This window comes from Pinus tabuliformis, chromosome 2_2, assembly GCF_031772625.1.
Source record: "Pinus tabuliformis cultivar Carrire ecotype Pingquan chromosome 2_2, CPIR1, whole genome shotgun sequence".
Classification (NCBI taxonomy): domain Eukaryota; kingdom Viridiplantae; phylum Streptophyta; class Pinopsida; order Pinales; family Pinaceae; genus Pinus; species Pinus tabuliformis.
Genome location: NC_142300.1, coordinates 1215561453 through 1215574991, shown reverse-complemented (window position 1 = coordinate 1215574991; position 13539 = coordinate 1215561453).

Genomic DNA, 13539 nt, shown 5'->3' with positions numbered 1-13539 from the left:
AGGGCAACAATTTGGCCCTTGTAGAAGCCATGAAGACCAAATATAAGCTGGAGAAGAAGAAGAGGGGCTACGCTATCTCCAACATCAAGGACAAAGGGGTCCGCGTAGCCACCCAAATCCTGGCCGGCAAAGTTATGAGAAAGTGTCACGCTGATGAGGTACCAGCGCCAGTGATCGCACTGGCTGAGCAGTGTGCAGAGGGGGTCTAGTTCAACTGGTCCAAATTCCTCTGTGAAGAATTTTTGACGAATTGTCACGAAGCCCAGGAGCAGGGTAAAACCTTCCACTATTCGTGGTTGCTATTATCCATATTTATCATAGCGGGAGAACTGCCGGAGGACAGTCAATTCCCCAACATTGACAGAGAATTACCGGAGGCTGCGAAGTACGCTTCGCTCTGGGCCACAAAGGACACGAAACGGATCCACGACACCAAGATCTTCTGGGTGCTCATGGACATGAACATCCAGATGTGGATCAACCAGAAGTTGCGCCTGTCACCCATGGTGTATAATAGTCTGCAGAGTTTTACAGATTTCAAAGCTGATATGCATAACATTTATATCAGGGCGCGAAAGGATCCGGTGAAGCAGTGGATGAAGCTACCGTTTGTAGCCACTGACGACAAAATTTTTACTGTCTTGGAAACATGGCCTCCCGAATGGCACACCCTAGATCTGGTAGAACTGGAGAAGGTGGCAGCCCAGAAGAAAAAGGACGATGCCAAGCTGCATGTCACTTAATTGGCATAGAAAAGGCGGAACTAAAAAGAAGCAGCTGAGGTAAAGGCAGCGTGAGAAGCAACACAGAAAGCTGCGGAGCAAAAGAAGGCTGCAGAAGCAGCAACAGTAGCACAGGTAGCAGAGGCAACAACAACACAGGAAAACGAGGGCCAAGCAACATCCTCAGGGTGGGAGGCAGAGGAAACAAAAACAATAGAAGGGAGTGCGGACCTAGGGGCCGCATCCACACAGTTAAAGTGCCCACGCATCGCAGAGAGAGTAGGACCAAGGAAAAAGGTCAAGGCCTCGAAGTTGGCCATTGACCCGATCACCTTAACCGAAGGTGATCTCCATGACATCGACAAGACAGTTCGCGATGTCACCAATGAAGCACTTCAGGAGTTTATGCAGGAGCACCAGACTGTGTTGGGGGCCCTTAGGGCGTAGCTACAGGAGTTAAAGTGCGGCCCCCTTAGGTGGGTACCCTTTCTACCCACCTCGCAGCAAGATCCTCGGTAACAGAGAAAATGTTGCGCACATGGATGGACAATATGATAGTATTGCTGGAAGGGGCCATAATTGCAGCAAATGTGACCAATAGATTTTCGGTTAGCATGTTGAAAGGACTTGGCCTTAATTTGGCTGCCCTTCCGCGAGAGACGTTGTATTAGCTACAGGATGGGATAACAACAGACCTATGTGATAGGGAGAGCCATGAGATCCAAGTTCTTAGCAAGCAGAAGATAAACATAGAACAACTCAGCTTGTAGCGCGACGAATTGGTGTCGCAAAATCAAAATTTGGTGCAGACGGTAGATGACGCTTGCTGACACATCCCGGAGCTGGCCATCGCAACAGATCTACCAGTAGAAGTGCGGATCCATAGTTTGGAAAGCAGAGTCCGTGAGGCCAGGGAAGAGACGACAAAGGTGTAGCTGGAGCTTAATCTCCAGATTGTCTAGCTACGGTTGAAGGCGCAACCTTCCACTCCCCCGAAAATTGGAGAATAGCATGCTAACGCTATCGCAGCAAGGTTGGAAGAAATTTGAGGTGTAGTGCGTGACTGTACCAGCATGTTGGAACAAGCACTAGAGGTCCTCACGACTTTGCAGGAGGACCCCAACATCCAGCGCCTGGAGACAGAGGCGCGAGAACTCCAATAGGAGTACGACAGTGCCAGAGGAACTATGCAGACAGTAGTCCTCATTGAGTGGCTTGCAAGGATGCAACAAGCCAAGGCATTAAAGGAGCAGGTGGATGCCGCACGCCATAAGGAAGCAATTCTCAAAGCATGCGTTCAACCATGGATTGACGAGGCCTTCACGATCACAGCGAATATTGAAGGAAAGTTAGCGCACATATAGGGATGCACGCGCAGATGCAGGGAAGCACACTGGACACAAAGATATAAGAGAATGGATGCAACAGGTTCAGCAAGTAGCAGCTCAGTGCATTGCGTACATCAGTACTGTTTGAGAACGGTTGGAAGGACTCTGCGCCAAGATCGCCATGCTGACAGAGTGACTAGAGGGCGAGTCACGATGTTTGTGTTGGGGGCCCATTGGGCATGGAATCCCCCCATGGCATGTTTTGGGGCTCAAAGCTAAAGTTTTGAGTTGATATTGTTGTAAATCTCCGCGAATTGTGGGCACAAAATGTATGTTAGAGTCATAACGTTGTTCGCCCTAAGTTTTGAATGTAATGTTGGCCTACCCATGGTTCGGGGACCATGGGATTGTATAAATAGAGTGAGGCTCGAAGTTGTAAAGACATCATCTAATAGAGGATGGATATGAAGGGTCTTAGAGATTAAGTCATAATGCGAAGTGTGTCTTGGGTCGTAGAGTAGGAAAAGGCTCTGTAGATGAGTGCACGGACCCTTGCAGCTAAGTGCGCAGGGTAGAGTTGAGTCTGTAACTGGGTAGAGATTAATAAAGAAAGATTTTATTTCCAATTCTCTGTATCTGTTCTGAGTTATTACATGTTTGATATCATTTGTGAATATATTGTTTCTTTACTGCGCACACTTGTATGAATTGTGAATATTTTTAAGTATAACTGAAAGCATACAGATAAGCTAAGTTAATCAACTAATATTATATTACTAGTAAGGACTTGGGTAATAACACTATTCAGCCCCCGAGTAGGGCTACACGAAGGAAAAATCTCAGGCTGCGAGGCTCAGGTAAGTGCGTGTAGCGACTTGTGCGTAGGGTCGAACAGTGAACCACTTGCACTCATCAGACATCTCCAGGGTGTGGAAACCTGGTTCTAGCACCCTCCCATACTACTTCGAGTGAGACCTCAGTCCGCGCTTTGCGAACTATTGCTGAAAGGGCCAATAGTACTGGGATTTGTTTGACTAAATCACCTCTGAACCTAAGTCAGGCCCCAACAAGCCAACACCATGGTATGTCTGTAGAGTGTTTGTCTTACACTTTTACTCTTTTCTATTCTATGGACGCATTTAAACTTTGAGCGTGTTAGTCTCTACTATCTTATTTTTCTTGTGTGTTGGTTTACTTGAATATCTTTTTGGTCAACTATGCCTTCACCAATATGGGTCAACCAATGCACTGGTGGTTTCATTGGAAATATCAATTTACGTGAATAGGCCCATGCATTGTGTAGTTTAGGAGTAGAAGTAATGTTTTCTTTCTTGTTTTCTTGTTTGCATGTTTGTTTTGCTTTCTTGTTCGCATTACTTGCATTCTTTTCTTTTCTTACCTATTTTTCTTTTGCTTAATTATTTCCTTTGCTTGTTTGTTTTGTTGCTTGTTATGCACCCATAGGTTTAACTTCGCATGAAACCATGTTTGGATCTTAAGAGAAGCAGGGTGAAGTACAAGAGGACTTGTACAACTGTCAACAATTGGTTAGCTATTGTCCTATCTCTTTATGAAGAGCTTGTTGTCTTCAGTCGATGATACCCTGATGGAAAATACGTTCTGTTTAGAGTGAATCTTGGTGAAAGCACAACACTTTCACTTTTAACTAGTACCACCTACTTGTTGATGCCTCGAAAATCGTTGCATCGACATCGGGGAAAACCACCCGGTCCGGACCTTAAAGGCAGCTCCTTTTCCGTTTGGTGTGGTGGCTCCGACTGGATATAATGGGACCAGTTTCCCAATGGTTTGGAAATAGGATGGATAAGTGATTGATCTTCTATTATCTAATGATAATGATGAATGATTTATTCTATAATGCAGAATTATAAACAACTAATCTATCCCGGGAAATTTCCACTTTAGTGCAACTTTTGATAATCTTTATCCACAAATAGGCATATAGATGACTCCACTTATAAATAAAGACATTCAATCATATGATAATTACTTTGTTCAAGTAGTTGAACAAAGTAATAATTAAAACATTATTACACTTTTTCTCATATATCATTGACATAAATATGATTGAAAGAATAACATTCCTTAAACATTCAATAGTGATAAGTAAAAAGACTGCTGTTAAAACACATACATATATCTAATGATAGCAATAATTGAATAAATGTTGATTCATATAAATAATGGAACAAAGACATAGATAATAGTACCATATGTAATTTGAATCTCCTCCGATATCAATCGCATTCAGATCCCGTCTTTCAATTTAGAAATACTCTCACAAAAAGCAATAGTGCATATCTTATCAAAGCATTCTTCATTAAAATTCAGAATATAGGCCCAGTCTTCATAAAAAAATATATATCGGAAGCACAATAGTGCAACTCCCGATCCAAGTTTTGATACAAAAATTGAGGACCCTTTCTAAATACATGAAAGGGTCTATAAATACTTACTAACTAACTAACTATGAAATAAAAATGCTATGAGGTGGTATAACCAAATCATGAAAATCTTCTTGAAATAGACATGCTTGCAGTCGACAGAACGATTCATTGTTTCAACTGATTATCCTTTGGCTTGAGCTGGCATATAGCAAGCATTGGTTGCAATTCTGGAGGGTGACTCATGTGCGAATGCAGTTGGGCTGAATACGTAGCATCATGAATTTCTGGAATCATGTAACCGATTGCATCGGTTAAACATTTTATTGTTGTTTTTTGACTATGGGGCTTAACCAGGAAGAACCAAAAGGTGTCCCAAGTTAAACTTTGGATGCCTGCGATTAATCTCTCCTTCTTTGCTAATTCCTGTTTGCACTTCTGTTCCAATGCTTTAGCCGATGGTAATTTACCTGGAGTACATTCTGAAATCAAATTAGACAGATAAAGTGTATCATTGATTAATTCAATCAAATTACCAGTTGTTGATCTACATCTTGAAGTTGCCCGCTCTGCTTTCATCAATTGAGACTGCCATTCTAGGAAAAGAATTTCCTTGTGCGATTCCAGAATTTGAGGCAGATTTTCAACTTGTCCCTCCTTGATTTCTTGCCATGCAAGAAAGTCTATTAATGTCTCATTGGCCTGCTCCAAATTCTGTCTTGCTTCAACTGATTTATCAACCATTGATGAAGAAATCTCACAGAGGGGCTCAACAAGAGAAATATTATGACATAGTAAATTTAATTGATTAATCAATGCTTTATTGATCTGGAGTGCTTCGGATTTGAATTCTGTTGTTTGAGGAAAGCCTTTGAACTTTTCTATTTGTTGTGAGAGTTGAGCGATTTTCTCATCTTTCGTTTTTCTTAGTTGTTCGTTCATTGTCTTCAGCTTGGCCAATGCCAAAGATAATTCTTTTTTCTTGTGAGCTGCACTTTGGTCTATCCTCTGCTTTTCCTTGAGAAATTGCTCATTTAGCTGGTTGTTTAACTGTTGTTGCGCTGCTAATTGCTGCTCTAGCCGCTCTATCTTTTCTTGTCTGTCGGATACCTGTGCCTCAAGTGAAAGGATTGTTTGATCTTTTTCTTTGAGTAGATTACTGACTTCCGATGCTTTATCCATAGTAGCTGCCGAGTATGCCCCGACATATTGAGAGAGTTTTGTGAGGTCTTCGGAAGGGTTAACTTCCTCTCTCCATACCACATTAGCCATTTCCATTTGTGCAGGTAAAAGAGAAGGTTGATCAAGCTTTCTCTTTTTCCTTTGTCTTTTTACTACAGCCCTATGCTTGGGACTGTAGAAGACATCTAAAGGTGGTATTTCTTCTACATGCAGGATGATTTCATCAGATGGATTCTCTGGAATTATCTCCATATCCTTTTGAGTGATTGGTGGGCCGCTGGTTCCTTTAATTGGAACCGTTTTAGTTGTTGTCTTGTGACCAGTTGTCACTTCGGGTGTACTAAACTCCTGTAGATTCTCAGTATTGCTTATAATGGAATCAAACTACTGCCATTCTTTAAGAAGCTTGGGATCAATCTGAGTATCTATATCTGTGAATTGATTATCTTTTCCCTGTCCCTGTTCCTGTTGTTGTTGCTGTTCCTTTTCCTTTTCGGAGACCTTTTCAATATCAGAAGCCTTACCAGTGACTATTTGTTTATTCTAAGCAGATGTCTGATCTGTAGGAGCTGTGACTAAGAGGTCTAGAGGCAGAGTTTGAAACCTCTGCTCTCTAAGCCTGTTAAACACTTCCAGACTTTCATCTTGATATTTGAGTTTAGCCAATTATTTAACCTGGAATAGTGATTCCGATGAGGCAAATAGATCATCGAAGACATCATCTTCATGATCGAATTTGGCAAGTTTGGCTTGGTCAAGAACATTATAGGCCACCTTCCTGGGATCATACTGTCTATTAGGAATTGTGGCAAGCTTTAGTGTTTGCAATTTCTCCGTCTGTTTCTCTACGTGCTTATAATCATGGAGAGTGAAAATGCCACACCGTAATGGAAATGTAGGCCATATCTGTTTCTTGGAATTTTTAAGGGTTTTGGATGTCCCATCTACTGTTATTTGATAAGCCAATTCCTGAGCTAACAGTTTATCGGTAACATAGGGGAAGGACATGGGGTTTTGTATTGCTACCAAAAAGCCTTATATAAGTGAATTTTTCTTCCCCAAACCAACTACCCACTATTGTCAAATCTGTTTCTGCCTCTGGAGATATCCGGGGAGCAGGCTTATAAAAAATGGAATAATAAATAGGTACAATAAAACCATTACAAATTTTATACAGGTGATTTTTGTAATTGGCCTTCCATAACTGGTCATGATAGATATGTATTGGTTTGGGGTCTGCGGGGGTCCATCTCCAACCGAGCAATGGAAATTCAGAATTAAAACAAATAGTGTCCATAATGAATGCACTATAATAGAATGGGGGAATGGTCCTAGTAGTATGATATACATTTTCCCTGTACTCTAGGATTGTTGTGGCTAGTTTATCAGATAAAATATTAGCCCAATCCATCACATAGCCATTGATTGCAACCTCCATTAGAGGGACCATTTCTATAGTAAACTTAGTGGAGTCATGTATTCCCCACATTCTACATATCATAGCTTCGGCGTAACAATAAGGAGAAGCCAATGAGTCTACGGAGTACTTACCCGATGATTCATGCTTATGCTTCTAAGGGAAGTGTCTCCACTGCTTAATCAGGGCTGATTCTGACTCGTTTTCCTTCGCAAAATATTCTAAGAATGCTTTTTTGTACCGCTTCTCAGGCTCGGGTAAGTGATACATCTTCCTTGGATCATCGGGCTGAAACGAGCCAAATATCCTTCCGTCAATTGTGCAAAAGGTTCTATTTGTAACTGGAATTTTCTCCACCACCCATCTCAAGATATCAGTATATGGGAGGACTTTAGCTCGTGCTGCTATTCTATGAAGAAATGAGCATGCCAACTCTTTAAGAGTTCCTTCAAACTTATTAGTTGAATCAATTGTGGCTTCTTTGGATAACTCCTCAGGTTCTTCAACTTCAATCAAATTATAGATACTCTCCCAGCTTGTATTTCCCAGTCCAAGACACGTTGTGTCTGATATCAATCCCTTTTTACTTGGTCCTGGATCTTTTGCTGGAGGAGCTGCTGTTGCAGACTTCTTGGATTTCTTTCCCATTTTCTTGAGATTTCTAGTCTCAGCGGAATTCTGCACAAGCGATTAAAAACCGTGATACAGAGAAATGTTGCTATAGACCAATATGATAATGAAAAAGAACTACGTCGATTGATAGGTGATAATGGAATATAGTTAAAGTTTGCCGTGGATGAAATCTAACGAAAAGATCTATCCTTAACTGCTTCATTGAATAGCTGCTTAACCTGTCAATCGTGGTAAAGACTGTTTTAAATGCCCATCATGTCGTTTATGTGTTGAATGATTAATTCAAGCGTGCCTACGATTTCTTTTATGGATGATCAATGATAAATCGCTAATCGGTGATTGGGAATGTCAAGGTGCAAGCCTTAATACTTGCTTTAAATATCTCTGATTGCCGAAAAGGTGATATAATGCATGCAAACCATTTTAAATACATTTTCGAGATGTGCGCCTAATTAATACATCACAATCGGGAATGGGCTCGGGCTTTCTTGTTTAGTCACTGTGATTTCGCCGATTGCTGATTGCGATATGCTTTATCGCATCAGAGATTTAGAACATTCTTTGTTTATGTGTTGGCTTGTTGACATCGCCGATTTGCCGATTGCGATATGCTTTATCGCATCGGAGGTTTCAAGGGGCTTGATTATATTGCACTTGGCTTTTGGCTTCTCCGATTCTCGATTGCGATTGTCTTTTCAGATCGGAGAGAATGGATAAGGGCTTTTGTGGCCTTTTGCATATGTTTCATTTGTTTTTGCGATATGCGATCTTCCGATCACTTTATCGCAATAACAAAGAGTTTTATAATATTTTTAAAAGTCACGCTTTATTCTCATTCAAAAGGCTTTTATAATAATTCATTTACTTTAAGCCTTTTCATTAGAGTTTTCCCTTATGATGGGTTAATACCGATTTTATTCATTAACACTCAAATCTTACCTAAGTTGATTTAAAGGGACCCATTTCTTATTTAAAATCTTTATATAAAGATTTTATAGGAAATGGGGGGTTGTTGTTTAGCACAACAATTGGCGATTTACTGGGAGAAACAGTTATCTCTGAGAAAGTAACATAATACTTTAACTTTCTTGATATGAAAACCTTAATTGATAGAGAAAATCTAATATAACTAGATAATCATAAATCCTGAATGTAATGATAACTATTTTTGCTATCTCTTTCTCTACTTAAAAGTAAATACATTCTAAGCTTTAGATTCATCCCAAGTGGTTGATAATGATAAAACAAATGACTTTTCCAACTTAGCTTTTATAATGACTCCTTTGTCATAGGTAGAGCCTCTGCTGCCAGCAAACGTCTATAGTCTCAGCAGGGTTACCTTTTAACCATTAGATCGTTCATTGTTCCATCCATTTCAAAGCATAATTAAAAAGAATGAATTCAAAAGATATGTTTCCACATTTTTGTATTCATTTTCTTTTTTCTTTATTTTGTAAGATAAAAAGCCATTGTCCTAGTTTGGTGGCCAGCTGTTGACAATGCCATTCACTGGTTGTAATTTAACTGAACAAGCTGGCTCTTGATGAGACCCCTTGTCTTATAATAATAAGCCATTACCCTGTTTTAGTATGCAGTATTGGTAATGTCAGTTGAACTATTCCCCCATGATCATGGTAAGCAGGCTTGTAATAAGACCTCTTATCTTTTATATCAAATATATTTTAGAATTACACTCTGAGTAATTATAAACTTTGATGAATGGGATGAACAATTATCTCCTTAAGAGAAAACGGATGACAGGGTAAGAGTTGAATATGCTAAGATTGAATCAGTTTCTGTTTTGTATTGATAACCATTCTTGGGCTTCTAAAACTTTAAAATGATTTATAGTATTTCTAAGCTTTTGAGAAGATTTCACAAAAATAAAATGGGGTTTTCAGAATCTAATTATACCTAATTTCCTAGAATCTTCCTTTTCCTTCATGGCTTCCATTTCTTAAAAGTAAATATTAAAACTAATTTCTTTTGAGTAACTTTTTCAATATAGCAAAGACCAATGGAAGGCTTTTTACAACTTTATTTGCTAGGATTTTAAACAAACTAATTTATTCACACAAATCCTGCCGAAAATTGAATATTTACAAAGGGAGAAGGGATTACCTTCTCAATTGAAGAATTTTTTGAGAATAAGGCCATTGACAGGAAGAGAATCTCTCTTTCCTGATAAATCTTGCAATATGAATGTAGAAGGGCCTATCTTCTCGCTGATTTGGAATGGTCCAAGCCACATTTTCTGAAACTTAGTGTGTTTTCCTTTATCTTCATGGGCTTTGTCCCACTTCAAAACTAGATCACCAACTTGTAAATGTTTTGAGCTTGTTGAAGTTGCATCAAAAGATGACTTAATTATTTGTTGATGTTTTGCATGTATGATTCGGGCTTTCTCCCTTTCTTCCTCTAGTTTCAAGATCTGATCATGTCTCACTTGGATAGAAGATGAGGGAATCTCTTCAATAAACTGCAGTAGGGCTAGTGATGGAAATATCAGATTTGTTGGCATAAAAAATTCCTTTCCATACACTAGATTAAATGGAGAAGTGCCTATTGAGGCCTTATGTGTTATTCGGTCAGCCCATATTGAAAATGTCAAAGACTTGTGCCAGTTTCTATGATTCTGATCGATAGTTCTCTTAATGATTTTTATGAGATTTTTATTGGTAGATTCTGCTAAACCATTACCCCGAGGGTAGTAGTTTTTAGAATATTTCAACTTAAATCCTCTTTTGATAGCAAAGTCAAATATAGAATTACCAGAGAAGTAGGATGCATTATCAAAAATGAGAGCGTTTGGGACACCAAACCTGGTAATGATGAACTGATCTATGAATTCGATAATTGCCTCAGAGTTTGCTGTCTTCAGAGGAATTGCTTCAACCCACTTAGTAAAGTAATCAGTGGCTGTGAGGATATACTTATGTTGTTTGGACAAATGTGGCATGATTTCTCCAATGATATCCAATCCCCATTATTCAAAAGGTTGTTCAATGTTGACTAGTTGCAAAGGGAAAGCTGGCTTCCTTTGTCTTCCACTATTAGTTTGACAACTTTGGCATTTCCTTACATATTCATGAGTATCTCTGAACAAGGTGGGCCAATAATACCCAGCACGAATGATTTTGTGGGCTGTTGTATCAGCTCCAAAATGTCCTCCTGCTAGTCCATCGTGTAGCTCCTGCAAGACCTTTTGCGCTTCAGGTTTTTCTAAGCATCTTAACATAATTGAATCATAATTCCGTCTAAACAATACATCATCTACAATTATGAAGTTTTTTGCTTTCAATATTATAGCATGTTTGTTTTTATAGGAAATATTAGAAGGAGCATATCCATTTTTCAAATAGAAAATCAGATCTGCATATTGGGATTCAGGATTAGAGGTACTTATCTAATTGATTTCTTCAGTATCTTTTGTACCTTCAGATTCCTGAATGTTAGAAGCTCCTGCCAACAACCTGCAAAAACCTTGGCCTTTGACAATCTTTGCTGGTTTTATTTCCAAGTCATATTCTTGTAGTGTTGTGACCCAATTTGCTCGTTTTTCTCCTAATTCCCTTTGAATTAATAATTGTCTTACTGCTGAAAAAGGGACTATAACTTTCGTGTGAGATTTTAAGAGAAAGGGTCTGTAGTGTTTGATGGCTTTATATACAGCAAAAGCTTGTTTTTCAACTTCCGAGTAATTAAGTTCAGCACCTTGAAGGTTTGAACTATAAAATGAGATTGGTGCTTCCAAGTTTTGATCGTTAATTTGTGTGAGTACTGCTGCGTAGGACGAATCGGATGCAAGAGTATATAAGATGAAATGATTTGAAAAATTAGGAGTACTTAAAGTAGGGGCATTAATGATTGATTGTTTGATGGAATCAAATGCCTCTTTTTCTACAGGCCCCCATTTAAACACTGAATTTTTCTTAATCATGGTTTGTAATGGTAAAACAATCTGTGAAAAATCTGGTACAAATCTTTTTACAAAGTTAATTTGACCTAAAAATGATTGCATGGATTTTTTATTATGAGGAAATGGAATATCAGAAATCTCTTTGATTCTATCTAGATCAATATAAATTCCATCTTTTGAAACAATGAAGCCCAAGAGTTTACCTTGGTCAAGAGTGAAAAAGGATTTCTTAGGATTGAGTGAAATACCATACCTTTTGCAATGTTCAAAGATTTGTTTCAGATCATGCAAATGACTTGATCTTTTCTTAGAGAATACAGTAATATCATCTAAATAGACAACTACTGATTTATTGATCAGTCCTTTGAATGCTATGTCCATCACTCTTTGGAACGTAGCTCCAGCATTGATTAACCCGAAAGGCATTTTTTGGTAGGCATAAGTTCCCCACTTAGTTCTGAAAGTAGTCTTAAGTCTGTCATCAGGGTGTACCAAAATTTGGTTATACCCTGAAAAACCATCTAAGAAGGACATTAGTTCAGAACCAGCTACTGAATGGAGAGTTTGCTCCATTGTTGGTAGAGGGAAGTTATCCTTTTGACTTGCTTTGTTAAGATTTCTAAAATCAATACAGATTCTGATGTCACCATTTTTCTTCCTAACTGGCACCATATTAGATACCCAATTTGAATGTCTAACAGGAAAGATTATCTTAGCTTTCAGGAGTTTATTTAATTCAGCTTTTATTTGACTCTCTAAGTTAGGATGAATCTTCCTTAATTTCTGTTGTACTGGTTTTTGTTCAGAAAGCATTGGAATCGTATGTTGTATGATAGATGTATCATATGTTTTCAAATCATCATATTTCCAAGCGAAGACATTTTTATACTTATGCAATAATCTAATGAACGTAATTCTTTCTTCTGAAGAAAGTCCTAATCCCAAGTTGATGTTTTGTGGATTGTCCTTAGTACCAAGGTTTATTAATTCAAATCTCAAAGTTGAACTTTGGAGTTTTGAATTAGTAACCTGTTTAAATCTATCTTTGATGTCATAAAGATCTTCAAGCTTGACCACTGGTCTAGGTATTGAGTTTTCTTCAAGATTTTGCTTCATTTGAAGGTCATGGTCACTTTCATCAATAATTTGATCATCATAGGATTTGTCAGAAGTTAAGAAATTTAAAATGTCTTCATCATGATTGAACACTTGCCAATTAGTGACATTATCAGGAATTGATGGCCTAAAAATTAATTCTACTGAGAATCTATCGGGATTGTAATCTTCAGATGGAAGGAGTTTGGAAGCGACATTAGCTAGCAAATCTGCTGCTGCATTCTGGGATCTAGGGATTGGAGAAATATTAAATGCCAGAAATTGAGATATTAGGTCTTGTACCAAGGACTGATAGTGTTTAAGGTGATTAGAAAGGCAATGAATAGTATTTCTGACCTGTCTTATAACAATCTCTGAATCACCGAACACTTTCAAATATTGAACTTTAAGACCAATTGCTTTATAAAGTCCTTGAATCAAGGCTTCATATTCAGCCGTATTGTTTGTGCATTCAAATTCCAACCTACATGATAACATGGTCTTTTCTCCCTTGGGACTAACTAGGATACATCCTGCTCCTGCACCTTCACTAGATTTAGACCCATCAAAATATAATGACCAAAACAAAGATTTATCTTTAGTTTTATTTACAGTTTCCTCAGCAATTTTAACACACCTTGATGTATCTGTTTGAGAAAAAATTTCGATTTGAGATGTGAAATTATTAACTAAGAAGGGTGATGGTTGAGCAGTAAAATTTCCAAAGAATGATTCAGATGAGTAATTCCCCAAAATGTTATTATTGAATGCTATTGGTTGATTTTCTTGTTTGAACTTAGTTACAGTATGATTCATATGTTTCTCTCAATTGATCTTT